A 27,354-nucleotide genomic window follows, 5' to 3' on the forward strand; every position below is an offset into this window, starting at 1 on the left:
TGGCAAACAAACTTTTAAAAGATATAAAATAGATCGAGTTGGAATTCAAAGAAAATATAAAGACAGAATGCTTTATACAATAAGCTCTGCATATATATCCATATGTCATTATGTATTAAGACATTCTGAGGCAGGCAACAAGGTCTGACCAGGGTTCCATGAGAACACTTTATATCTTAATGGCCTATTTTTTCCATGTTTTTTTGGTAAGGGATTAAGCTCTTTGATAAGATACACTTTTTTTAAAAAATTATTTATTTATTTATTTATTTATTTGAGAGCGACAGACACAGAGAGAAAGACAGATAGAGGGAGAGAGAGAGAGAATGGGCATGCCAGGGCTTCCAGCCTCTGCAAACGAACTCCAGACGCATGCACCCCCTTGTGCATCTGGCTAATGTGGAACCTGGGGAACGGAGCCTCGAACTGGGGTCCTTAGGCTTCACAGGCAAGCGCTTAACCACTAAGCCATCTCTCCAGCCCAAGATACACTTTTTATTTAATATGCAAACAGTAATGCAAATAATGCCAGGACAGAGGGACTACCTTATCTTACAAGTGGGCACTCATACAACCCCTAATTTGTAAGCAAGCACTTTTAACCACTGAGACATCTCTCTAGCCCACAACCCCAAATTTGTAAAACTACTAATTAAACAGTCTGGTAAAAACCTCCATTCTCAAATGTCCCGTAGCACAAATGAAAAAAAAAAAAGTAAATAAATTCTTGGCTGAAAAAAAAGCATCCCCACAGGACTACCTTTTAAGAATTTATTAGCTGCTGCTCAGCATGGTTTGGTGTATGCCTTTAAACCTCAGCACTCAAGAGGTTGAGATAAGAGGATGGTTTTGAGTTTGAGGCCAGCCAGAGTTCCAGCTCAGCCTGAGCTAGAGTGATACCTCGCCTCAACAAAACAAAAAAATGTAATAATTTAACAAATGCAGCAATTTATTGATCCAGAATCCTTGTTTTAATGCTTCTTACTGGCAGCTGCCACCTGTCCAGCAACTCTGTCCCTGAGGTACCAGCTTATGGTCCCGTTTTAGTCCTTTTCCACCATTTTCAGCCCTTCCAGGGCTTGGAGGACCTGACAGAACACACTCTGGGAGCCTCAACTGAAGTGGTCAGGCATGACTGTGTTTCTCTGACATTCTCCATAGATCTTGGTCATGGAACCAACTCCAGCACTGCCCTGGAGGTAATGATGTTGAGCTGTGGAAGCAACTCAGGTGTAGACCCAGTTCTCATTATAGGAAACAAGCGGTTTCTGTTTGGCCAGCTTCCCAAACACTCTGAGGAAGGCTGCCAGAGCTCTGACGAACTCCTGCTAGTTTATGTCTTTTACAGTAACTCTGGGTGTCATGTAGCCTCTGCCAACCAGGGGAGAGGGTAAATAAAAGAATTTATTGGGCTGGAGAGATGGCTTAGTGGTTAAGCGCTTGCCTGTGAAGCCTATCGGTTCCCCAGGTCCCACGTTAGCCAGATGCACAAGGGGGCGCACTCGTCTGGAGTTCGTTTGCAGTGGCTGGAAGCCCTGGCGCGCCCATTCTCTCTCTCCCTCTACCTGTCTTTCTCTCTGTGTCTGTCGCTCTCAAATAAATAAATAAAAAATTTAAAAAATATATAATAAAAAAAAGAATTTATTAACTGCTGCATGGACACCAGTACCTTATAGAACTTTAAGTTACCTGTTTAATAGTCATCAAGAATGAAGCTATACAAAAGTTGGGCAGACACAAATATCACAGTTGATGTTGAAATCTAAAGAAGCTTTGCTTATTACTAGAGCATTAGTTATGGTTCTCTAGAGGAACAGAATTGATAGAATGAATTGGTATTAAGTAGAGGATTTATTAGATTAGCTTACAGTGTTCAACAACAGCTATCTGCGGACTTTAGAATCAAGGAACCCTGTAGCTGCTTAGTCCACGTGGCTGGAAGTCTCAGCAATCCCAACCCAACACTAAAGGCCTAGAGGATTCCTGGAGAGATACTAGTCTTCAGTCCATGTTGGAAGGGAAGTCTGATGAAACCTGGTTTTAATGCTGACAAAGAATAGCCCAACAGGATAGATGCATGTATGTGAATAGTGTCTTCAGCAGGAGAGCTGCCCATTCTGGAGGAAGGACTTCCTCTTTTAGTTAATCCTGAAAGCAACCTCATAGACCTAGCCAAGAGGAATGTCTGTGGATTCCCAATCTGATCAAGTTGACAACAGAACTTTTACCATCATACTAGATAAAATGGACTAAATGAATACATATACTCAAACCACTATTGTACAACATGTTATGGTACAGTGTGGAAGCACTGTATCTGATAATATGACCATCTCAGCTATCAGTGGTAATGCTGGATTCCTAGGCATGGTTCCTACATACAGGAAAGTTGTGTTTTTCAGTGACGGGAATTGCATCACAAATGCTAGGCAAACACTCTGCCACTGAGCAAATATCCCCAGTCCCTGAAAGATTATACTCCATTCCTAGAAAAGGCTGGTTTGTACCTTAATGCTACCCAACACAGTAAACAGGGGATAGGCTTTGTAAAGGGAGTACAAGACAAAGCTGATAAGAATGGACAGAAAGCACTCAAAATTTCAGACTACCTAGACCACTGGTCTACGCTTACTTATGTCAGGCCTTACAGTTTATATGATGAGCAGCCAAATGTAAAGCTTACCCATCTGGAGTCTGTTTCTATGTGTAAGATGACACTTCTCTCCCAGCTCTGCATTGGGTGCTAGCATACCAGATGAAACACAATTTATAACCATATGGTCACTGGCCAGTTCTTGCACAGTCCTTCCCCACAATCTCTTGGGTTCAGAAACTGCCAAAGATACTGGATTGGTCCACTCATGACACAGAAGTCAACACACATGGAGACAGAGCTGGGAGAGAGAAAAACAAACACTCAAGTTTCCTTCAAGACTGACATACTGTGATGCGCACCACAGTTGCTTCCGTGTTTAAATTGGTAGACTTTCCTTTGCAGTACATCTTTGTTGTTGTTTTAGGTATTCTCTACTAAAACTGTAAAGATACCAATGGATTTGTTTTGTTTTTTGGTTTTCCAAAGTAGGATCTCATTCTAGCTCAGGCTGACCTGGCATTCACTATGTAGTCTCAGGGTGGCCTCAAACTTGCAGCAATCCTACCTCTGCCTCCCGAACACTGGGGTTAAAGGCGTGCACCACCATACTCAGCTACCTATAGTTTTTAAAATATTCTTGTTACTTTACAGAAAGCTAGGGTCAGGACTCTGATTTTATTCAAATGTTTCTTCTCTTTTATTACACCATAGTGGAAAGCTTATTTTAACAGAGCAACGGAGCAGGCATTAGTTCTTCCCATCTTTCATGCTGCTAAGTTCTCACACTATAAATCACACCTACCTGAGGAAAGTAGCGTAACACACACACAAGCTTAGAAAGGGCTTGGGAACCTGTGACATTAGAGGATGCCCTCTAGTGTTTAATGAACTTTACCTGCTACATATTCATATAACCCAGTCTCCTCTGAATTGAAAGCATTCCACTTTGGAGAGAACAGGGTGACTACTAAGACTCAGGAAGCTCGGAAGTTCCTTAAAATAAAAGGCCGTTATACAAGCAGTAAACAATCTGTTAGAAGAAACTGACTGGTCACACTGCTTACAAGCTGTGCAGGCAGAAGCTCCAGAGATTCTGCTTTCTTGCGTCATCACCTATGCTGGGGTATGCTTTTTTGTGTTACTTATGCTCCTCTAAGTAACCCCTCACTTGCGCTCTTACAAATAACCCAATAAACTAGACTCAGGTAGAATCATTTCTTTGGTCTGTCATTGGTGCCGGACAACTTCTATTATCAAGAGACATGCTTCTTGGGCAGGTCTGTGAGGACATTTCCAGGAAGGATTGATAGAGTTAGAAAGACCTTCCTCCTGAGTGGGAAAGTCTTCCAGTGGCGGGCTATATATAAAGAAGCTCTGGGAGAACATAGGGACTTTTGCCTAGCTGCTCATGCCACTTGCTGTTGAGTCTATTAAAACCCTGTTGTTGCCATCCTTTGCAAACGTTAGACTCCAGCTTCATCAGCCTTCCAATATGGACTGAAGACCAGTGGATTCTCCAAAAATCTTTTAGGCCTTCAGAGACCACTAAAGCAGCCTGGTGGACTACCCAGCTATTGGGTTCTCAGATTTTCCAACCTGCAGATGGCTATTTGTGAACTGCTGAGCTAATACCCTGTAAGCTAATCGAATAAAGCACCTTTATATGTGCTCATTCTATTGGTTCTGTTTTTCTAGAGAACTCTAATATAGTATGCTATCTCACATCTCCATAAGTAAAGATCTATAACATGCAGTTGGTTCAGCATGGAAGAAAAGTGTCCAAAAAGTCATAGATATTCTTAAAAATAATTAGCTCTTCCTTTACTGCTAATAACATGTATAGAGGATCCTTATTCTCTCAAGACAGTTATTATAGGATAACTGAAAAACTGTACTATAAATTTAATTCTCTTTGAAAATTGGGAAGTGGGGAGGGGAAAAAGGAAGGAAAATTTCAGATAGAAAATTTTTTTTAAGGAATACAGGCTTATTTCTGCTTACAGATCCAAATTACAGTCTGTCATAATGGGTAAGGCATGGTGGCAAGAGACTGAAGCAGTTGATCACATAAAGGTCACACAGTGAGGAAGCAGAAAGCAATGAATGATAGTGCTAGTGGTCTATTATTTATTTATTTGCATGCAGAGAGAGACGGGGGTGGGGGGGCACAACAGGGCCTCCTGCCACTACACAGGAACTCCAGATGCGTGCACCACTTGGTACAATTGGCTTTGTGTGGGTCCTGGGGAATAGAAACCAGGTCATGAGGCTTTACAGGAGAGTACCTTAACTACTCAACTGTTTCACCAGCCTCCAGCTCTCTTCTTTAATTTGGTTTTATTGACAGCTTCCATAATTATAGACAACAAACCTTGAGAATTACCTCCTTGACCCCTCTTCCCCCCTCACATATCCATTCATCACCGTATCCCCTCCCCCTCAATTAGCATCTTTTTTGATGTCATCATCTTTTCTTATGGGGGGGTTCATTCAGGTGTGCCACATAAAGCTAGGTGTTCTGAATACTAAGTTCCTAGCTGATGGAGAGTCGGTAATTAATATCTCCTGGAGGCAACAGCTTATGGGTATTATAGCCAGTTTCCCCTTGCCAATGTTTGGCACACCCTCCTGCTGCTGTAGTACATCTGTTGTTGGCCAGGTGATGTCCAGCCTTTGCTCATGCCATCATTTTCCCCTGGCACCATGGAGCTTCCTTGAGTCTGTAAACAAACAAAAACACCCCCCCCCAAGCTCCTCTTGGTCGAGTGATTTATGCCACCAATGTGAACCTGACTGCAACAGATGAAGTTGGTACCAGAAAGTTGGTACCAGAAAGTTGGTACCAGAATGGAATTGCTGCTAGACACCTGAATGTGTGGCTATGGCCTTCTGGAGCTAATTTTCAAGAGGAAAGTGGAAGAATTTGAAACCTTGGCCTAAGAGACACCTTGCAATACTGGAAGTACAGCTTGATGGACTATTCTGGTCAGAGTTGAAAGACCTCAATGCAGTAAGAACTATGAACTGTTGGGCTTGTGAGGATGAAAAAGAGCATTGTCTGGACTGGGCTAGAAGCAGTTTGCATGAGAGGCTTGCTTTGCATAGAAACAGACTGATGTGAGTAGAGGGATATGGCACAGAAAAAAGGGAATTCTTTGGGTGAAACTGCTGCCTGTTCACCTGCAATTGAGAGATTACAAACAGCTGACCTGCACAGGGACAACAGAAACAATACAATCTTTTTTTTTTTTTTTTGGTTTTTCGAGGTAGGGTCTCACTCTGGTCCAGGCTGACCTGGAATTAACTCTGTAGCTCAGGGTGGCCTTGAACTCTCAGCGATCCTCCTACCTCTGCCTCCTAAGTGCTGGGATTAAAGGCGTGCGCCACCATGCCTGACGGGGGTTGTTTTTAAGAGGACATTGCTTCCATTTTGTAGAAAATCATACAGTCATATGGCCATCTAGTTCTGGTGGGAAACCAAAAGCCTTGACAATGGCCTATGTTTTGGGGTCATCAGGAAACTTCCTGGCAAACAATTCACTGGGAGATACCCCATCCCTGGCACTGAAATTTTTCTAGTAACCATGTGTGGCTTCTGGGTGCACCACTGTCCAAAGAAATAATAGGTTTCCATATGGCTTATTCATAACATCTTAAATTTTGACTAATCATCCTCCCACCCTTCCTTTACTCAATCACTTCCCCTGACCTCACTTAGGACATTGCACACACACACCCCAGTAATCTGTTCATCTACTTACATATATACAACATACCCTCTTTGTAAGTCCTCCACTCTCCCCCACCCTTATAGCCCTTTCTACCTTACTGGCCTCTGCTATCAATGTTTACTACAACTCACATACAAATCTAAACATATGTAGCTAGGAATCTACATATAAAAGAACATGCAGCATTTAGTGTTCTCTGGGTTACCTCACTTAGTATAATCCTTTCCAGATCCATCCATTTCCCTGCAAATTTCATGTTTTCTTTATCAGTTGAGAGACATCTAGGCTGGTTCAATTTCCTAGCTACTGTGAATACAGCCACAATCAATATAGTGGTACAAGTATCTCTAAGGTAGTGAGAAGAGTTCTTAGGATATATGCCTAGGAGTATAGCTGGGTCATGCAATAAATCTATTTTTAGTGTCTCAGGAACCTCCACACGGATTTCCAAAATGGATGTGCTAGTTTACATTCCCACCAACAGTGTAGAAGGGCTCCTCTTTTATCACAATCTTGCCAACAACTATTGTCATTTGTTTTCTTTAATTTTTTTTTTTTTTCTGCTGGGCATGATGGTGCACACCTTTAGTGGAAGCACTTTAGAGGCAGAGGTAGGAGAATCATCCTGAGTTCCAGCCATCCTGATACTGCATAGTGAATTCCAGGTCAGCCTGAGCTAGAGTAAAACATTACCTCAAAAAACAAAACAAAGCAAAAAATTCTTTTTAATTTACTTGAGAGGGAGGGAGGCAGATTATGAGAGAAAGAAGGGGCATACCAGGTCCTCCAGCACTGCAAACAAACTCTAGACACATGTGCAAACTTGTACGTCTGGCTTATGTGGGTTCTGGAGAATCAAACCTGGGTCCCTTGGCTTTGCAGGAGAGCACTTTAACCACTAGGCTGTCTCTCTAGCCCCTCATTTGTTTTGTTTTCTTTTTCTTTCTTTTTGTTTTAGATGAATGCATTGCATTATATTTTTAATTGACAACTTCAATAATTATGGACAATAGTCCATGGTAATTCCCTCCCTCTCCCCACATTCCCCTTTGAAACTCCACTCTCAATCATATCCCCTCCCCCTATGTGGTGGTTTGAGTCAGGTGTCCCCCATAAACTTAGGTGTTCTGGAGCTAGGTTCCCCAGTTGATGGCAATTGGAAATTAATGCTTCCTGGAGGCAGGCTTATGGGTGTTATAGCTAGTTTCCCCATGCCAGTGCTTGGCATACTCTCCTGTTGCTATTGCCCACCTTATGTTGGCCAGGGGGTGATGTCCACCCTCTGCTCATGCCATCGTTTTCCCTGCCATTGTGGAGCTTCTCCTAGAGCCTGTAAGCCAAAATAAACCTCTTTTTCCCACCAGCTGCTCTTGATCAGGTGATTTCTACAAGCAACGCAAACCTGACTGCAACAGTAAAGTGGTAGCGAGGAATGGGGTTGCTGCTAGACACCTGACTGTGGCTTTGGCCTTTTGGAGCTGATTTTCAAGAGGAATGTGGAAGGATTTGAAACCTTGGCCTAAGAGATGCCTTGCAGTGCTGTAAGTACAACCTGATGGACTATTCTGGTCAGAGTTGAAAGGCCTGAATGCAGTAAGAACTATGGACTGTGAAGTTTGGCTTGTGAGGGTGAGAAAGAGCTTTCCCTGGACTGGGCTAGCAGTTTGTGTGGGAAGCTTGCTGTGTTAATTCTTAAGAGCTAACATCCTAATACCATCCCACTTTTCCAGAACTGAACACACAAATACATACTTGTGTAGAGGCACAGATAAGCTGGAGGGTACAATATAGTCCTTTTTATATTGAATTACATAGTAAGACCTGGCAGACTATCAAGTACTATTTGTAAGGAAATTAAGTGTTCAGGAACTGGTTTTTTAGGAAAAACAAAAACAAAAACAGTGATTTACTGTATAAATACAAATAATATAACTTCTGTACATCACTGGTTTTTAAAATCCTTTATAAGTATCATTATTCCATTTACTTAAATAATTTAAATTTTAAAGTCAGTTTTTACACCCATAAGATTTCCCCAACAGAACACCTTACAGAGAGGCAAATGCCTAAAAGCAAAAAGAAAGTATATATGCTTGGTATTATCTAAAAATGATAGCCTTAAAGTTGATTCATTTTCAAAGTAATAAAAGAACGGTTGCAATAAATTCCTCTGATGAATTTCCAGTGTAGGGCTTTAGCTTTCATGGAGCCAGGAGTTGCTTTTATGATCTCAGTTATGTGGAATAGCCTTCTTATCAAGACAGGGACAAGTCAGCAACAAAATCAATCTTACAATACCTTAACTTAAACATGTAACACTAAAGTTACAAGGTTCTGCCCAATGAGCTGAGTTACCTCCTGACCAGCTCGCATACCTTAAAGGTCGTAATGCGAAACAAAAACGCTTGGCGGTTAAGGCACTTGCTGGCAAAGCGAAAGGACCCACTCCCAGCACTTGGGAGACAGAGGCATATCACTTTGAATTCCGAAGCTACACAGTGAATTCCAGGCCAGCCTGGGGTAGAGCAAGACCCAACATGAGGTGTGTGTGGGGGGGAATCAAAACAAAAGAATTCGGAGCAAAGCCAATCACTCCGTTACCTCCAGTCCAATGTCTCCAAGACAGCTTCCTGGTTTCCAAGGACCAGCTCCTTCCAACCCCCAACCCCGCCAGACTTCTGCCCCTGGCCTCTGGCTCCCCAGCAGCGCGAGAGACCGCGGCACCTGCACGCCGGGGCTGCCTCCCCCCTCGCGGGCCGCACCTGCCAGGCGTCGCCAGGGCACTGCCAAGGCCGGCGGAGCTCTGCCCGGGTGAGGACGGCCCGCGTAGGCCGCCCGGGACCGCAGCGGGGACGGCGGCTGCAGGGAAACAGGGACCCAGAAGCCGAGGACACGCCTGAGCCCAGCGCACCTGCGCCACGCAGCAACACCCACACACAACGCTCTAGCCCGGAGATCCGCCGGTTCAGCCACGCTCACTTCCGCTTCCGCTCGTGGCACTTCCGCCCGAGGGCCTCCCGGCGCCCCGGAGTCCCTCCGGGTCGAGTCCCGACTCGGACCTCTCCGTTGTGGCGGGCGCAGGGGCTTTCTCGCCGGCCCGTGAGGCGGGCGCGATGCGCACCGGCGCCCGGGAGGTGAGGGCGGCGGGGTGGCGGGAATCGAGGAGTTCGGTGCACAGGCCCTTGGGAAACAAGACGTTTGAGCCCTTTCCTCACCCCTGCGGGAGTAGCTTCCGAAGGGGGTGGGTACCCCGTTCGTCTGCTCCTTTGGTCGCAAAGACTGGGTCCGTGGACCCAGTGAGCTGGCACACGCTGGTTCCAGGACTTCAGGCTCCTGCGCAGCTTCCACGTGTCTTAGTTGTGTATGAGCCGATAGGTTGAGGGGAGGGGGGTGAACCAGGCCACGGAGTGCGCAGAGCTACAGCTGGCTACTCTACAAGGGCCTAGTGTTTTTGTATGGGCTGCTCACAGACACTGCTGACCCTGGTCATCGCATTGCACAAGGGGTTTGGGGAGGCCGCCTATATCATTGCTGTGACAATACAACTGGCTCAAAGCATCTTATGGAAGGAAGGATTTAGAAGAAGATCCAAGCAATACAGTCCAATTTGGCAGGGAAGGCATGGCCGCAGGAGGTGGCTGGTCATATTCAACTTGCAGTCAGAAAACAGTAGTGGATGAAGGTGCTCAGTTAGCTTGCTTTCTCCTTTTAATTCAGTGTGAGACTCCAGCCTATAGAATGGTCTTCCTAAGGTAGGTCTTCATACCTCAGTTAACCTAGAAATGCCTTCACATATATGCCGAGAGATTTGTCTCCTCTATGATAATGGATCCAATCAAGTTGACAGTAGAAATTGACTCTCACACTGTCCCTGTCATGGGGACCACACTCAGGCCAGCTGAGGGTTACTTTCCTGTATTTGGATGAAAGCCTGAATAAAGTGTAGGTTCCCTTTGTACCAGCAGCCACAAGTGAGGGTGATTGGAACCCTTAGCTTTTTTGTGTGTTACAGTTTAAGACTTAAAAGCCAGTGGGCCAGCATCTAGTAGTATTATAGCTCTGATTTTAGGGAATCAGCGCCCTCAGCCTTTAGCATGGCAGCTCTGGCGTGCTCAGTCACTCAGCAGCAGGCACTAGTAACTCTGGCTTTCTGAGACTATTCCAGCAGCTAGGGCTTGTAGCTTTTCCAGAATAGCTCTGTATAGTCTCTGCTCATCTTTGACTCACACTTTTTCAACACTTCTGTGGTCCACCATAGTCTTAGCTCTCCCGTAGCCTCTTCCTGTTCTCTAGCTGCTGCTGCTACATGTGTCTGAAACCAGAAGCTTGAGGCACCACTTCATTCAAGCAGCTCAGCCCACTCTACCTGTGATGAAAGAGCACAACTAAGCACTAAAAACACTTGGAGGAAGCTTTATTAGGGCCTGTGCTGCGGCAGAGGCAGAGCACAGAAAAATGGTCTCCTGCCAGTTGCCATGAGGAATAGCGGTGGGAGCCCCAGGCTGGGGGGAGGGAGGGGGGCCCTCATGAAAGGGGCGTCTCAAGATGTGACAGTCCATGCAGAGCCTCTTAAAGCAAAGTCATAGTTGTGGCTGTGGTCAGTTGCAGTGGATTCCCTGACTGGAACAAAGTCTTTTGGGGAATTCATAGCTGTTTGAAGTCTCTTCTAGTGGTGATCAGTTTTAATCAATGACTGTAAATGCCTTGATGACAGCTGGAGGAACCTTCTGGGGCTGCTGCTTCATTTATAGTTGGTACTAGATTGACAACTCCAAGACTTGTGCAAAAAATGGGATCAAAATAACATTTGTCACCACCTTGATGGTCTTTAGGAGTGTCAGCAATATCATTCACAGTCTTGGCAGACTCAGGAACTGTGGAGACAAGAGCAGTAACTCCCTATTCAGCATTCACCTCTGTCAGTCTTAGAGTATTTGCTTAATTTCTCTCTCAGGCAACTGTGTCTATGGCCTGATGCAAGGAAAGGGTCTGATACCTGTCAATCAAGAAGCCAGACTAACTGGTGCAGTGGCACACACCTTTAATCCCAGAACTCAGGACATGGAAGATAGGAAACACACACTTGTGTGGAAAACACAGCATAATTTATAAGGCTCATTCAAGAGAAATAGAGGTCTAAGAAGAGGCTGGAGCAGAGCCTCAAGCATGTGGAATATATAATTTAGGAGAAGAAACACACCTTGTGTGGAAAGCACAGCATATACCCTGAGCCGCCTCATGGAAGAAAGTTAAGAGTAAGTGGTGATGGTGTGAAAATAGGAGAGACTGGCAAGGCAGTGAGAAATTGGTAGTATAGAGAGTTATAAGCCCATAGTTACCCTAGTTTAGAGAAATTGCACAGGTATCAAGCCCAGAGCTTAAAGGAAATACCCATGTGATAGATCTACACTGTAAAGGAAACACACGTGGTAGACTCACCGATTGGAGGAAAACCATACATGTAATTAAAGTGAGAAGTTATCACAGAGGAAAGCAGAAAATTACCCAGGCCAAGAAACTGCTCTGCTCTTTTTCTTCCCTCCACACTCCCTCCCCTAAACCCCCCCCCCAAGCTGGGCAGGGGAGGGGAGAGACCCAGACTTACCTGTATCCAAGCAGAGATCACAGAGCAGAGAGGTGGAAACTAGGGATGAGCCTTCATAGCAGATTGAAAATGTACTTTTTCATCTGACTTAAGTATGGAAGGGGAAGACCCCACTGGTTTGTAGACTCTATATGCTTACCTCAAAGGCCAACCCACCTAGGCAGTGTGCTAGACTGGGGGCAGCAGGGGGCGCTGTAGCTGTTGTGGATGAAACGGGATCAGACACACTTTCCTGCCAAGGTAGAGTGGCATCTTTTGATTCTGTCTGTGGGATTATGTCTCTAATTGAAACTGCCTAAAAGAAGCTAGCTTCCTCCTGAATCTCCTTCAGTCATACAAGACTGACAATGAGTCAGGGTCTTCAGAGTCTTGTCTCATGAATTTATGATGAATGAAATTCATGGCCCACAGAGGGGGGTGAGTTATAAAAAAATTTTATTATAGAGCTCAAGTGAGGAAAGAAAGCAGATCTCCTGTAAAGTAGGAAGGTTCTCTAGAAATGAGTGTTTCAGGAAAGAGAGTAAAGCAGAAAGCTCCTGAGCTGGGAGGGGTACTGAACAGATAATCCACATGGTGACTTAGACTAGGGTTTCTTATATAGTCCTAGACTGTATAAAAAGGGGAAAGTTAGAGGGGCTGGGAGATTGCTCAGTGGTTTTAAAATGCTGGCTTGTAGAGCCTGACAGCCTGGGTTCAGTTCCCTACCCATGTATGGCACATGCATCTGGAGTTTATTTTCAGTGGCAAGAGGCCCATGCCCATCCTCTGTCTCTTTGTATCTCTCCCTTTCTACTCTCAAATAAAATTTTAAAAAAACCTTTTAAGGGCAAAAGCTAATTGAACATCAGGAGGTTCATTTTTCTCTGCTTTCTCACTGTGGACTGTTATGTGGTGATATGACACACTAGTTTCCTGTTTCTGCCATACTTTCCCTGCCATGATGGGCACTACTTTCAAAACTGTAAGCCAAAAATAAACCCTTTCCTTCCTTAAGCTGCTCTGGTGAGGCATTTGTTCCCACCACTAAAAAAGTAACAGATACACTCTCTTTCCACCATGTGAGAAACAAGGATAAGACAACCACAATCTAGAAGGGATCCCTCACCAGAACCCAACTGTACTGGCACCCTGAACAGACTCCAGCCCAAGGACTATGATAAATGTCTATTTCTATGAATCCTCCCATCAGAAGTACTTTGTTTCAGCAGCCTAACGCCCCTGGAAGTGATTACAGAGGCCAAAAAGAGACAGTGAAAGGATGGGAGCTGAGAGGCAAGATTAGAAGAGAAAGGAACTCTAGGCAGAAAGTATAATTCTAGGAGAAAGATGTAAGTAAAACCTCAGTTGTTCGGTTGGAGCAAAGGGAGAGCAAATTCTCAGAAGGAGGCTTCATGTTGCTGTGACAAAACACCTGTCCAAAAGCAGCTGATGAGGGGAAAAGGGGTGCTTCATCATGATAGGGAAAGGATGATAGAATAGAGGCTGGCCATCCCACTTTACCACAGCAGCTAGCAGGAAGTAGTAAGAGTGAGCTGAGGTACTACTGGCAAGGGGAACTGGGCTTAACATTACCAAGCCCACCCCCAGAAACATACTTCCTCTAATAAGTTTCTCCTCCCCAAATTGTCAACAACTGGGGACATTTCACATTCACACCACCATCATTGTATTCATGCTGAAAGGCAGTAGGGACTAAGGGTGCACTCTGAAGGCAGGTAGACCAAAGGCACTTGCCTACTTAGCAGTTGCTTCCTGCGGCATGTCTCCCAAATATAAAATATACAGATAACCAAAAACACCAACAAACATTTGAGGAAAGTAAAAAGATATTAGGAAAATATGAATGGAAGAAAAAACATTGTGCAAAACTCTGTAGTCTCAGAAGTCAATACATTTGGGAAAGAAAAAGACATAAAACAATGTTAGGGATAGGGAAAATAGCTCCGTGCGCAAGAGGACATAACTTCAACTCCCCAGCACCCACATAAAAGAACTGAGCTTGGCCTTGCACACTTGCAAACCCAGTCCTGAAAGCAGGGGCGGGGGGAGACCGAATCTCTAGGCTCACTGGTCAGCCAGTCAAACCAAAATAATACTAATTAACCAGGCTCAAAATCAAATGAGTCAGCCAGGCGTGCTGGTGCATGCCTTTAATCCCAGCACTCAGGGGGCAGAGGTAGGAAGATTGCCATGAGTTGGAGGCCACCCTGAGACTACACAGTGAATTCCAGGTCAGCCTGAGCTAGAGTGAAATCCCACCTTAACAACGAAACAAATCAACAACAACAACAAAAAAATCAAATGAGTCAAGAACTTTAGTAAAGCTTCTAGAATGCTTAATGTGTTAGAACATTAGAAAAGGATTTGATGGGCTAGAGAGATGGTGAGCAGTTAAGGCATTTGCCTGTAAAATCAAAGGACCCAGGTTTGATTCCCCAGGACCAGACGCACAAGGTGGTGCATGCATCTGAAATTCATTTATAGCGGCTGAAAGCCCTGGTGCGCTCACCAACCCCCTCGTCTACCTCTTTCTGTCACTCTCAAATAAAATAATGTTTAAAAAAAGATTTGATGGTTAACAGTCACAAATGGAAAACAGTAAGCAAATAAGCCAGGTACTACTGAATTCTGTAAAGATAAAGATAAAACAATATATAAACTCATTACATAACCACACTAAGATGTGAATAATAAAGGATGCATAACTACTTTTGTGATACAGTATATGTAGACATATGTGTCCAGGAAGAAAAGATCTACACTCAGAAAGTCTAGAGATTAAATATAACTAGCAATAAAGGCAATGTTAGAAACACCTTTTGAAATACAAGATAAGTGCCCAAAGAAGTAGCTAAGAGGTTAGTATGTGAGAAGTTACTGGAAGGAGGGTTACATGGTGTGCACAAAGGCTGTTTCTGTTGCAAATCTAGAAATACTTGAACTTTTAAATCTAAGTGTATTTCATAAAAGAAAAACATTTAAAATTTTTGAAATGGGCCTGGAGAGATGGCCTAGCAGTTAAGGTGCTTGCCTGCAAAGCCAAAGGACCTCAATTCAGTTCCCCAGGACCCACATAAGCCAGATGGCACATGCATCTGGAGTTGGTTTGCAGAGACTGTAGGCCCTGGCACATCCATTCTCCCTCTCTCTGTCTCTCTCTCAAATAAATAAAAATAAAATATTTAACATTTTTTAAAATGGTAAAATAACCAGTACAAGTGGTAATAATTGTGTAATTTGACTCAAACACCCATCTTTCTGAGTTCTAAGACTTCAAAAAACTTTATCAGATTGGAAAAATGGCTCTGTTGGTGAAATGCTTGTCATGTACACATAAGAACTTGAGTTCAGATCCCTAGAACCCAGATAAATGCCCAGCATTGTATCATGTGCTGTCATGCCAAGCTTCAGAAGGTAGAAACAGTATCCCTGGGGCAAGCTAGCTAGCTAGATTCATTTCAGTAACTAAGGTCGAGAGCAGTAGAAGGAGACACTAATATCAACTTTGGGCCTCCATATTATGCATGTGCACCCAGACACATATGAATATGTGTGCACATAAACACACCACATATGTAAAAATATATATGCCAATAAAAAAAGGGAGGAAAGATAGGTCAAAGACTACTTTAAGATTTGTTTCTGGTATAACACAGCTGAGAAGATGGCTCATTGGCTAAAAGTGCTTGATAGCAAAGCTTGCCAGCCCAGGTTCAATTACCCAGTACCTATATAAAGCCACATGCACAAAGTGATGCATGCATCTGGAATCTGTAGTGGCAAGAGGCCTTGATATACCCATTCTCAAAAATATTTTTTAAAATACTTATTTATTTATTTATTTGAGAAAGAAGAGAGGCAGAGAGAGGAAGAAAGAGAAGCCGCGTGTGGTGGTGCATACCTTTAATCCCAGCACTTGGGAGGTAGAGGTAGGAGGACCACCAAGAGTTCGAGGCCACCCTGAGACTACATAGTGAATTCAGGTCAGCCTGAGCCAGAGTGAGATCCTACCTCGAAAAACCAAAGAGAGAGAAAGAGAGAAAGAGAAAGGGTGTACCAGGGCCTCTAGCCACTGCAAACAATTCCAGAAACATGTACCACCCTGAGCATTTGGCTTATGTGGTGTGGTACCAAGGATGGGGTTGCTGCTAGACACCTGATTGTGTGGCTTTGGCCTTCTGGAGTTGATTTTCAAAAGGAATGTGGAAGGATTTGAAATCTTGGCTAAGAGACACCTTGCAGTGTTTTAAGTACAGTTTGATGGACTATTCTGGTCAGAGGTGAAAGACCTGAATGCAGTAAGAACTATGGACTGTGAGGTTTGGCTTATGAAGGCGAGAAAGAGCTTTGCTTGGGCTGGGCTAGAGGCAGTTTGTGTGAAAAGCTTGCTGTTATGCTCTTGTCCTTAGAAGTTGTGCAGGGTTGCTTTGAGTAGAAATGAAGTGGTGTGAGCAGAGGGATATGGCACAGAAAGAAAAATCTTTGGGTGAATTGCTGCCCATTCAGCTGCAATTGAGAGATTACAACCTTTGAGATTGGGCCATCTGACCTGCACAAGGGCAACAGGAAGAATGTAGACTCTTTTGAAGGGGCCTGAGTGCTCAAGGAGTGTCCTGTTCTTCAAAGTCTGCTTTATTCCCCCCTGGATTAACAAATTGGCACCCTATCTGGTATGATGGAGTATAAGAAATGCAGGAAAAAGAAGGTCATTGAGTTTGCAACATGGTCTTGTGTGGAAATAACTGTGGCCAGTGTGAAGCAGGTTTGCTGGATGCCTGCATGGAGACTCCATGGGGCCATGAGAATGAACTGTGGATTACAATGGAAACCCAATGGAGATGCCAGGACCACGAGATGGCTGCCAAAGAAAGCTGCCAGCCATGGATGAAGTTTTCCAGGATTGTGAGTAGCCTAGCTGGAGGGGTGGAATTGGCATCCCAGAGATGTTGCTGATTAGAATTATAGGACTTGGAGATTTGTCACTGGCTAGAGTTTGTTAGACTTGAAGCTACAGAGTTTGATGTTTGCCCTGGTTGTTATAAATCTTGTATTGGTTGAATATTTCTTTGCTATACCCAGTGCCATCTTTTGCAGTGTGAATGTTTATTCTGTGTCATTTTTTTTTTAGGTTATTTGGCATTATGGCTCAGTTAAAAGATCTTGGATTATGGAGATATATGAATATCATTGGAATTGATAAAAACTATGGGCACTTTTGAAGTTGGACTGAATGCATTGTATTTCATATCATGTATGGATGGCAGCTTATGGGGGCCAGGAGTGGAATGTGGTGGTTTGATTCAGGTGTCCCCCATAAACTTAGGTGTTCTGAATGCTAGGTTCCCAGCTGATGGAGATTTGGGAATTAATGCCTCCTTGAGGCAGTGTATTGTTGGTGGCAGGCTTATGGGTGTGATAGCCCGCTCTCCCTTTGCTAGTGTTTGGCACACTCTCCTGTTCCTGTTGTGCACCTTATGTGAGCCAGGGGGTGATGTCCACCCTCTGCTCATGCCATCATTTTCCCCTGCCATCGTGGAGCTTCCCCTTGAGCCTGTAAACCAAAATAAACTTCCCCACAAGCTGCTCTTGGTTGGGTGATTTCTACCAGCAATGAGAACCTGAGTGCAACACATGGGTACTGGGGAATCAAACCTAGGTCCTCAGGCTTCACAGGCAAGTGTCTTAACTGCTAAGCAATCTCTCCAGCCCAAAAACATTTTTTGAAAGAAGCAGATGGGCTGGAGAGATTGTTCAGTGGTTAAAGACATTTGTTTGTAAAGCCTGATAGTCTTAGTTCAATTCCCCAGTACCCACATAAAGCCAGATACACAAAGTGGCTCATGCATCTGGAGTTTGCTTGCAGTGGCAGGAGGTCCTGACACACCCAAACTTGCTCTCACTGCCTCTCTCTCTATCTATCCCACATACATACATACATACATACATACATACATGTCCTGAGTTGTGGTGGCACATGCCTTTTATCCCAGCACTTGGGAGGCAGAGGTAGGAGGATTGCTGTGCCATCCTGTGCTAGAGTGAGACCCTACCTCAAAACACACCCCCTCCACCAAATCTTATACAACCACTTCCATGCTGGAATATATCTTTTCTGATGACATAAATCTGTGTTCCCAGATCATAGTCTCATAGGTGGCACAAGACTAAACTATTTCTTATTCCCATTGAGGTGAATGCTTTATTTTTGCATTAACATACCCAATGTATCAGGTTGGGAAAGAATCTAAAAATAGGGAATGGAAAATTAACATAAAAGAGAAAATAACCAGGCATGGTGTTGCACACCTTTAATCCCAGCACTCGGGAAGGCAGAGGTAGGAGGATCGCCATGAGTTTGAGACCACCTTGAGATTACATAGTGAATTCCAGGTCAGCCTGAACTAGAGTGAAACCCTACCTTGAAAAAACAACAACAACAACAAAAAACAAAAGAGAGAGAGAGAAAAAAAATAATGAAAGAAAGAGGAAAAAAGTATAAGCCTGTAGGTCAAAGCTGTTGCTAAACTGGAACCATTGAAAAGAAAGAGGAGAGATAAGCAAAGAAAATGGTGGTGGGACAGTTGACACATTCTTGGTAATACGTGGATCCTTTTGGTAGGCTGCAAGATACATGCTCACTCTTCTACTTATATGTTAACTGAGTTTCTATGGATGTAACTACCACATAGGCCCAAGATTTTGAGTATAGTTTATCTGAAAATGACTAAGGAAGAAACAATTGAATGATGCAGACACATTACATATTACATGCTACTAAAGCTGGTCCCGCAATTTGAGAGGCGGAGCCTTACTGAAGGAGGTGTGTTGTTGGAAGTGGGCTTAGGGTTGTTATAGCCCAATTCCCCCTTGCTAGAATTCAGTTTACTTACCTGCTTCTGCTTTCCACCTGCTGAGATAGAAGTGATGTCCAGCCTTAGCTCTACCATCTTTTTCTTGCCATCATAAAGCTTCCTCTGGAGACTGTAAGCCAAAATAAACAAGTTTCCTTCCATCAACTGCTCCTGGTAGGGTGCTTTATCCCAGCAAGAAGGTAACTACACGGATAAAATAATTCTTTTAAAAAAGTAAAACCAGAGCTGGAGAGATGGCTTAGTGGCTAAAGCATTTGTCTGCAAAGCCTAAGGACCCAGGTTTGATTCCCCAGTACTTATGTAAGTCAGATGCACAGGGGGGCACATGCATCTGGAGTTCTTTTGCAGTGGCTGGAGGCCCTGGTGCACCCTTCCTCTTTCTCTTTCTGCCACTCTCTCTCCTCCTCTCTCAAAATAAATTTTATAAAAAGAAAGAAAGAAAAACAAAAGGTAACTACAATAGTGACCCAGTGGCCTCATTCTGTCCTGATGGAAGTGGTGGACTAGATGAAGAATTAATAAGATAAGAAGAAAGAGGGAAGGAATGCAATGCTAGGTAGTACTTTTCCATTTTGAGATGTAAATGTGCTGATTTGGAGGTGAAAACATACATACATTTGTCTCTTCTTTTCCTCTGTAACACTTGGACTGCTTATTGGGGTCCCTTTCTCTCCAGCAGGTTAACTGGAGTATGGCTGTGCAAAGCTGGTTTCCTAGCAGCCAAATGCATAAGGCCCATTCATATGACAATGGACAGAAAGCAAAGAAAGGGTTTGGCTTGTTTAAACTGCCTCTGTCTTCATTCACAGCCTGATGTTCTGTGCATTGTGACATCCACAATGGCACCAAAGAATTCATTGTGGTTGAAAACAAATCAAAATAGAATAAGGGATGCTAAGATAAGAGTCCAGCAACAAAATTGCTTAAAATAAAGAAAAAGAAAGAAAAAAAATCTAAGTCTTATATAAGAGATTTATGTGACCTTTGGCTTCATGGCCTCTTGACCAGTACTTATAATAACCATTAGAGTTTAATAAAAAGATAAATGGGATCTCTACATTTTTAGAGGTGCTTACACGGTAAAAGTTTCTGGGTTATTTGGAAAGCTGCTTGAAAATTATTGTTCTTTGTTTGCACAACATTTGGGGAGCCACACTCCATACTTAGTATTCATTTTCCTGCTGATACACACACCCTGACCATGCCCAGGTTGCTGACATCTCCTGTTCTGTGGCTCTCACCCTCTGCTGGAACCAATATTAGAAGCTGCCTTGAACCAGCCCGATACAGCAGGCAACAGGTGGAAAGTTGAATAACTTCACACGTTCTTGGGGAGAGGGAGCGGGTGGGAGGGAAGGCTTTTGGGAGCCGATTTAAGGATTAGATCAGATGTATTGCTAGTGAAAAATTAAACAGCCTGGTGCTCTGGGGAGTACAGATTAATATATTTAGTGACTCTCTGCACACAAAGCCCGCTCATTGTACCACGTCTGAATGCCTGTGAATAGGACAGAGCATATGCGGCCTGTCACTGCAGGTGCCCACATCTGTTCTCCAGGGCAGATGCTCACAGAAAAGGGAGGTGGGGGAGGTGAGACAAACGCAGCGCACTGAAAGTTTATATGGTCTTGCTTGTCTATGGCTCTTCGAGTGATGCTGGGCTGGGCTGGGCTGGGCCATTCGTGGGGAAGCCAAAGAAAGCTGTCAACCTTACGTGGTGTCTTACCCAGAAGACTCCAGGATCATGTTGGGATGCGGGTGGATGCCACACGTTTGAGATCATTGTTCACTGAACTCTGAGCCTAATCTTAAAATTCCTGCCCAGGGTACCCAGACCTGAAACCAGGGCCTAGACTGGATGAAGGACCAAGACGCTGGGAATAGGGGGGTTGGGGTGGGAGTGGCACCGCTGGTCACTCTGACGTTGCTCGCACAGCCTGACGGTCCTGGGCTGTATCCCCTGAGGTGGAGACCCAGCTGCCGAGGCGCAGCCGCGTGGATCGGTCTCAGCTTCTCCCCACGGTGCGGGCGGGGCGCTACTCCCACGCGGCACTCCCACCCAGAGGGTCAGGGGTGCGGTGCTCTGCAAGCAGATTCCCGCTGGCGCCTCTCCCGCGCCCACCAGCTACTAATAGACACTCCTAAAGCCCGAACATCAGCTCCTGCTCAGACCTGGGGCAGAACAGTTTGGGCCTCAGAGTTCCGTGCGGGGAGCGCGACTAGCGCGGGCGCACTGCGACCAGCTGCCGCGGAAATCTGATCCCGGGACAAAGGCGAGCCCGCCTCGGCCCGGGCCGGGCTGCAGGTAAACACGCGCTTTGTCATGGAGATGAGCGCAGGACAGCCCGGAGCAGATGACCCGCACTTCCAAGGGGAGGAGCGGCGTGGAGGAGGGGACTGCGAGCGGGGCAATCCGTCATCTGCGCCGGGGCCGCCAGCTGAGCCACGCGCCTCGCCCTTTCTCATGCAAATCAGCACATGCCTTTGCAACTTTCTGCACCCCGCGACCCACGCACCCCAAGATGGGGTGTCCTCGCTAGCGCAGCAACACAACAGGGTTCCCCCAGCCACCATAGTGAAAAAATAACCTGGTGGGCTGTAGAACGCGGTCGCCTGTTCAGTTGAAAAAGGGCAATGACCCTGCTACAGCTAGGACGCTGGTCTTGGGACCACTGCCCCTTTGAGTATGCTGCCGACTGCTCTCAAAACAGGCCTAAATGCTGGGCCCACCCAGCACCTCCACAAGCAGGAACGGTTTCCAGTCTAAACGAAAAGGCAAGTGCGTCCTTCATGTCGGAGGAGTGAATCTATGCCCCAAACAACTACAGTGAAGTGTGAACATGTACACACCTTAAAGTGAGTGTGACAGGGGTGGCTGTGTATGCCTGTGATCCTAGAATTCAGTCTGTGGCAGGAGGATCTCGAGTTCGAATTCCAAGCCAGCCTCACCAGTAAAGTGACTCAAAAAATAGGTAACACAGTATTAAATTAAAAAATAAGAGTGATCCAGGTGTGGTGGTGCACGCCTTTAATCCCAGCACTTTGTAGGCAGAGATAGATGGATCACCGTGAGTTCAAGGTCATCCTGAGAGTATATGGTGAATTCCAGGTCAGCCTGAGCTAGAGTAAGACCCTACCTCAAAAAGTCAATAATAATAATAATAAATAATATTTTAAAAGTGGGTTGTCCAGCCTCTATGGCAGAATACCCATCATAGACTCATCACACAGGTGGGCCATAGGTGCCTCCTGGCTTCCCCCACCCTCACAGAGTCTCACTTTAGTTCAGGTTGCCCTGGAACGCTGTAGCGTCAGGCTGGCCTCAAACCTAAGGTGATCCTCCATCAGCCCCTGAGTACTGCCACAGGAGTCATTCTGACATTTTTCCCCCTCAGGATAAGATCTCACTCTAGTCTAGGCTGACCTGGACTTCACTATATAGTGTCAGGCTGGCCTTGAACTCACAGCAATTTTCCTACCTCTGCCTCCAAGTGCTGGGATTAAAAGGGGGCACCACCACGCCTGGCTATCCTGACTTTTATCTCACATCAGGCAAGGGGTTCCTCTGGCATTTTAACTGTTTTTGATTCCAAAACTGAAGAGAAAAGCAGATGTGACACTAGTATTAATTAATACACAGATCTTCCCTTCTTTCTCCTCTCAAGCAAGTTGGCACATTTGAGCAGCACCAGATTTGTGGCCAGGAAGTTTTCAATTTGTTGTTCTGAATAAGGATCCTAATTCTTCTTAGGAATAAGAAAATCCTTCTGTTGGGTATACAGTAGTCAGTTGGTCTGAGAAAACACAACCCCCACTCAAGTCTCCAGACTTGTTTTCAGGGAAAACTGAACCTGTGATGTTGGCCTAGTCTAAATTCTGTTTTGGGTGCTGTTCATTGCTGTGGCCCCACCCCCAGCTAACATTATATACATATCTTAAGAACTGAGCCTTTTAAAGGTAAAGGGCCTGCTGAGAATGCACATATCTAATTTGTTAAGATGGTGGTTGGGAGTTTTTATTACCATGCAGCCTAGTAAAGTTGGGAAAGCAATCAGGGTCTCTAGCAAACAGAACTATAGATGTGTTTGTTATGGCCATAAGTTTGATTATTATATGAACTGAGTCCACCCTATCCACTAGAGTTTTTCAGACTATAGGTTGTGTATGGCTGAAAAAAAAAAAAATCAACATAACAACTGGGCGAGGAGGGGCACAATTTTAGTCCCTGCACTTGGGAGCCAGAGATAGGTGGATTACCATGAGTTCGAGGCTACCCTGAGACTACATAATGAATTACAGGTCAGCCTAGGCTGAAGCAAGACCCTACTTCGAAAAAACAAAAACAATAACAAAAAATCCACATCACCACCAGACAGCAAATTCCTCTGACCATTTCTATACTGGGAGTATTCTGTACTTTCTAAGTCCTAATGAGCCTCACTTTGTACAGTAAATTTGCTGAGACATCAAAAAGCATTTAAAAGAGAGTTTCCTGCTTTCTTCTAATGGGAAAGGTGAGGATTTATGGTGTGGGGGGAGGGGGAGTATGCTGGCTAACCTAACACTCAGGCAAGTCTATTTAACATATTCTGGCTTAACCTCCCTCCTGAATTTGAGGGGTTCCCAGTGCTTAGCTGTGGGAGTATAGAGACATGCAGCTAGGGAGTGAAAAAACGCCATTTGGTTCAGAGCAGATGGCTGGCTAGGGGGCTGATGGCGTCTAAAGGCGTGTCATCCCCCTCCAGCTCAAATCCCTAAGGGTTCCCCTTGTCTTCCCAATCAATGAAAATTAAAGTGCAAAGAAAGGATGAATAGTTGGACCTCGAGTCTCTCCTTTGTTCATCTCAGCTACTGGTGCTCAGGAGTTAAACTACAACAGGCTCCTATAGAAATGCTGAAGTTAAACAGTCTCCCGTTAGCTCAGCTTTTGAAAGAGAGGGGAATAGGAACTAACCTGGGGGTGGGGGACCAAAAAGGGGGAGAGAGAGGTTGAAGAGGAGGAGGAGAAAGCAGGGGAAGAGGAAGAACAAGAAAAAGAAGAAAAAAATAAAAAGAAAAGGGAGAAGAGCAGAAGGAGGAGGAGGATGGAGAAGAAAAGGGCTTTCTGCTTGATTTCCCCAATATAGAATCGTGTGGCATAAATTAAGTTGGAAAAGAATGAAGGGTTTGGGCAGGATTCTGATGGATTTTACGATGCCTTTCAGTCTCATTTTGCCACTGTAATCGAGAAATCTGTGCTATGTCAATTTAACAAATACTTGATACCAAGGGGTGGGGGGTAGTTACAGATTTGGAACAAGTACCCCCCACCCCTAAGGTCCCAAGGTTTAAGCCCTTGTGTGTGGAACTTTTTAATTCCAGTTTTATAAACAGGTATTCAAATGAGCCCAGTTCCTATTTCCATTTTCTAATTAAAAGATTCCTGATATTTCATTTCTTCCTTGAAACTGAGGAGTCTTTTTCTGACCTCACATCCTTTTTCTCCCCTGCATTTCCTCTGCTCTGGAAATCCTCTAACCTGACCCCCACCTCACAGGACACAGCTTCTAAGCCTCTAGGAGCAGAATTCTTAGAAAGTAGCTTTCAGCTATGCATGGCGGTGGTGCATGCCTCGCTGTGAGTTCGAGGACCGCCTGAGACTACAGAGTGAATTCCAGGTCAACCTGGGCTACAGTGAGACCTTATCTCAAAAAGCAAAAAAAAAAAAAAAAAAAAAAAAGCTTTCAGAGGAAATGTCAATCCAGTGAAAAAGGGACTAACACTAGGTGGCAAAATTAAATTAGGATTGGAGCTAACCCAGCCTGTGATGAATAGCAATTCCCTACAGAGTTTGCAAAGGATAGTGACTCTGGTTTTGACACTGCCAAAGGAATGGAAGCATCTTTTGAAATTTTCATTTGTTCCCTAACAAACTGTGGGGAGAGGCAAAGCCTGCCTTTCTCACCTCCATCTTGAACATTGTGCACATTAACTTTTTGGTTGTTTGTGAGGGAGCCATAATCACCTGAAGTGCAGGTTCCTGTTGATCCTGAAACTTCACAAGTATCTGGGAGACAAGGTAGCAGGAGACTGGGTCATCTGAAAAGGAGCCATAGAGTTTTAATTCCATTTGCCAGAGGGTTTGAAACAGATGATTTTGCCTAGTGATTGCTTAGATTCTGGTTCCAGTGTTTTTCTAGGTGTTCCAAGATCCCTTCTCTGTGCAGTATATGCACTGTGATCCAGACACTGGCCCAGATGACAGGACTACTCTGCCAGGACAGAGCTCATGCTCTCTAACAAGGGCGGTAACACCTACATATGACACCTGCCAGGGCATCCTGGGGGCTGACCTATACTCAAAGGGACACTTACTCCGGTCACCACACCTGGCATTCTGATAAAACCGCCTAGGTGTTGGGGGTGAGGTAAGGAGGAACAGATAACGATGTTAATAGCAACAGCACATTGCATGACCAGAGCAAAGCTACTTGCCAAGGAGGAGTCCGTGCTTTAATTTACTTCTTAGGAACCTGTAAACCAGAGAGTAGGTTAGGTAAAATTCTCATGATACATGTGTTCTGCGCCCTCCCAATAAACTCACTTCCCTTAAAAAAATGAAAACAGAAGTTCCAGTGTCTGATAGATGTGTAAAACCTAAAACGGTGACGGTTGTGGGCTGGGGGGGGGGCGGTCTTTGAAACATGTGCCGGACATTGTCGCAGAGGCCGCGGCGTGCGCGGAGGGGAGCTCTTTCTCTCTGTATTGTGCGGAGAGCAGGTGCTGTCTGCATTACCATACAGCTGAGCGCACAAAGAGCCACTGATTCAGCCTCGCACAATAAGAGACTGCCTTAATGACAGCCACGCGAACGACACACACCAAACTCACTTTTTACCAAGCAGAGGGAGGCCTAAGGGGGAATACGCAAGAGAGTGGAGCCTGAGATCCAAGGAAGTTGGTGGTGACGAAAACCACTTGGGGGAGGATGTGAGTGCACTGGAGAGGGGGGCAGTTAAAGCGTTTTGCTGTCCTGGCTCTGGGCACACACTGCCGGGACTGCGGGACAGCGATCTCCCATTTCCAGTGGTTGTGGACAAAAGGGGACGCCAGGGTGCGGGCACACCACGGTCTCTGGGGACGCCCGGGTTCAGCCGTACGCCGATCTGCGCTTTTGAGGCTCAGTGGCCATTCTCCGCCGGAGGTATATTCGTGCCTGACCCCGCCAAACTTCCCGAAACTAACGTCGCGCTATTGCCACGCTGCCCATCGCTCCTTCTGCCCTTGTCCATCCCCGCCCCATCCCGAGACTCCTCCTTGGGAAGTGTTAGCAGGGGAGGAGGGGAGGCGCCGCGGACGCGGGTCTCTAATCTCTCCCCGCCCACCAGGCCCCGGCACCGAGCGGGCGAAACGGAGAGCCTGCGGCTGGGGTCGCCGCCGCGAGCGTCCAGAGGCCGCATCTGGCGCTTGGGTCTAGCGGTGGCCGCGGGTCGGAGGCGCCGGCCGCCCAATGTGCCTAGGGTCTGCGGCCTGGGGCGGAGGGCGATCAAGGGACCGAACCAGCTCCGTGAGCAGAACGGATTGTCGCCGTGAACATTTTGCAAGAATGTAAACGTTCGCGTTCGGTGCTGGGGGACGACCGGGGACGAAGGCGGAGGCAGAGTACTGGGGGCGGGGAGGTGGGGGCGGGGAGAGGGTTGCACTTTTTACAGCTCACTGACCATTTGGCGATCCATTGAGAGGAGGGTCTGGAAAAGTGGCTCCTTTGTGACAGCTCTCGCCAGATTGGGGGGCTGTTCATTTGCATCTCATTAGCCATGCAAGCGGCCGGTGGGATATAAGGGACGCAGGCGCCGGCCGCCGCCAGAACCTCGTCGCGCACCCTCGGGTACCGGCTCGGCCCAGGCAGGTTTCCGTAGAGCGCGGGCGCCGCGTGGAACCTCCCCCTCCTAAGCCTCGGCTCCTGTGCGTGTAAATTCGGATGGAATTGGCTGAATTCTTGGGGAAGACGAAGGGCTGTGCAGTGGCGCAGCAGATACCGGTCCACCGTAGTCCGGGAACGGCAGACGCCGCCGAGTGACACCCTGCTGGGAATCAGGGCGCGCGCCGCCACCGCCGCCAGTCCTCTCCGCGCCCCTCGGGGCCACGGATTATCGCCTCGTCGGTGGGATTTCCAGACCGCAGCTCTCTAATCGGCCTCCGGAGGAAGCCGCTGCACGCTCTCTTGGGAATTAGCTGAATATCAGGACTCTCCTTCCTCTCTGTCCTCTCTCCGTTCTCTGCGGAGAAGCTGAAGACAAAATCAGGAAACCAGAGACCCTCCTCTACTCGTGGACTGGAAGCCAGAGCAGGAAACCGAAAGTCGCCCTTTCTCTCTGTCAAGCAGAGCTCCAGCTGCCATCGAGGTGCGTATCTGAAGCACCGCAGCTTCCAGAATCAACTGGCCCTGATTAGCCCACCTGGAACAGACAGAGACGCCTTTACGCCCGCGCTCCTCGAGTCACACTCAGCCTCCTGGCATTCCTGAGTCTTTGAAGACGAGAAAAAAGGGGAGACTCAAGGAGAGCGAGG

General features: G+C 45.8%; 1 protein-coding gene across 6 annotated transcripts in view; it reads right to left on the reverse strand.

Annotated features, from left to right (window-relative positions):
* The window catches only part of Fam120b (family with sequence similarity 120B), a 102,907-nt gene extending 84,063 nt beyond the window's left edge, over positions 1-18,844 (reverse strand). For 2 of the 6 annotated variants that reach the window (XM_045158394.1, XM_045158393.1), the window contains exon 1: positions 18,823-18,844. The gene's annotated coding sequence lies outside the window, so the exon portion shown is untranslated. The other 4 variants (XM_004651068.2, XM_045158392.1, XM_045158396.1 and 1 more) reach the window with 4 other exon arrangements.
* Positions 18,845-27,354: the final 8,510 nt, after the last annotated feature.

Source organism: Jaculus jaculus, chromosome 9 (assembly GCF_020740685.1).
Source record: "Jaculus jaculus isolate mJacJac1 chromosome 9, mJacJac1.mat.Y.cur, whole genome shotgun sequence".
NCBI lineage: Eukaryota > Metazoa > Chordata > Mammalia > Rodentia > Dipodidae > Jaculus > Jaculus jaculus.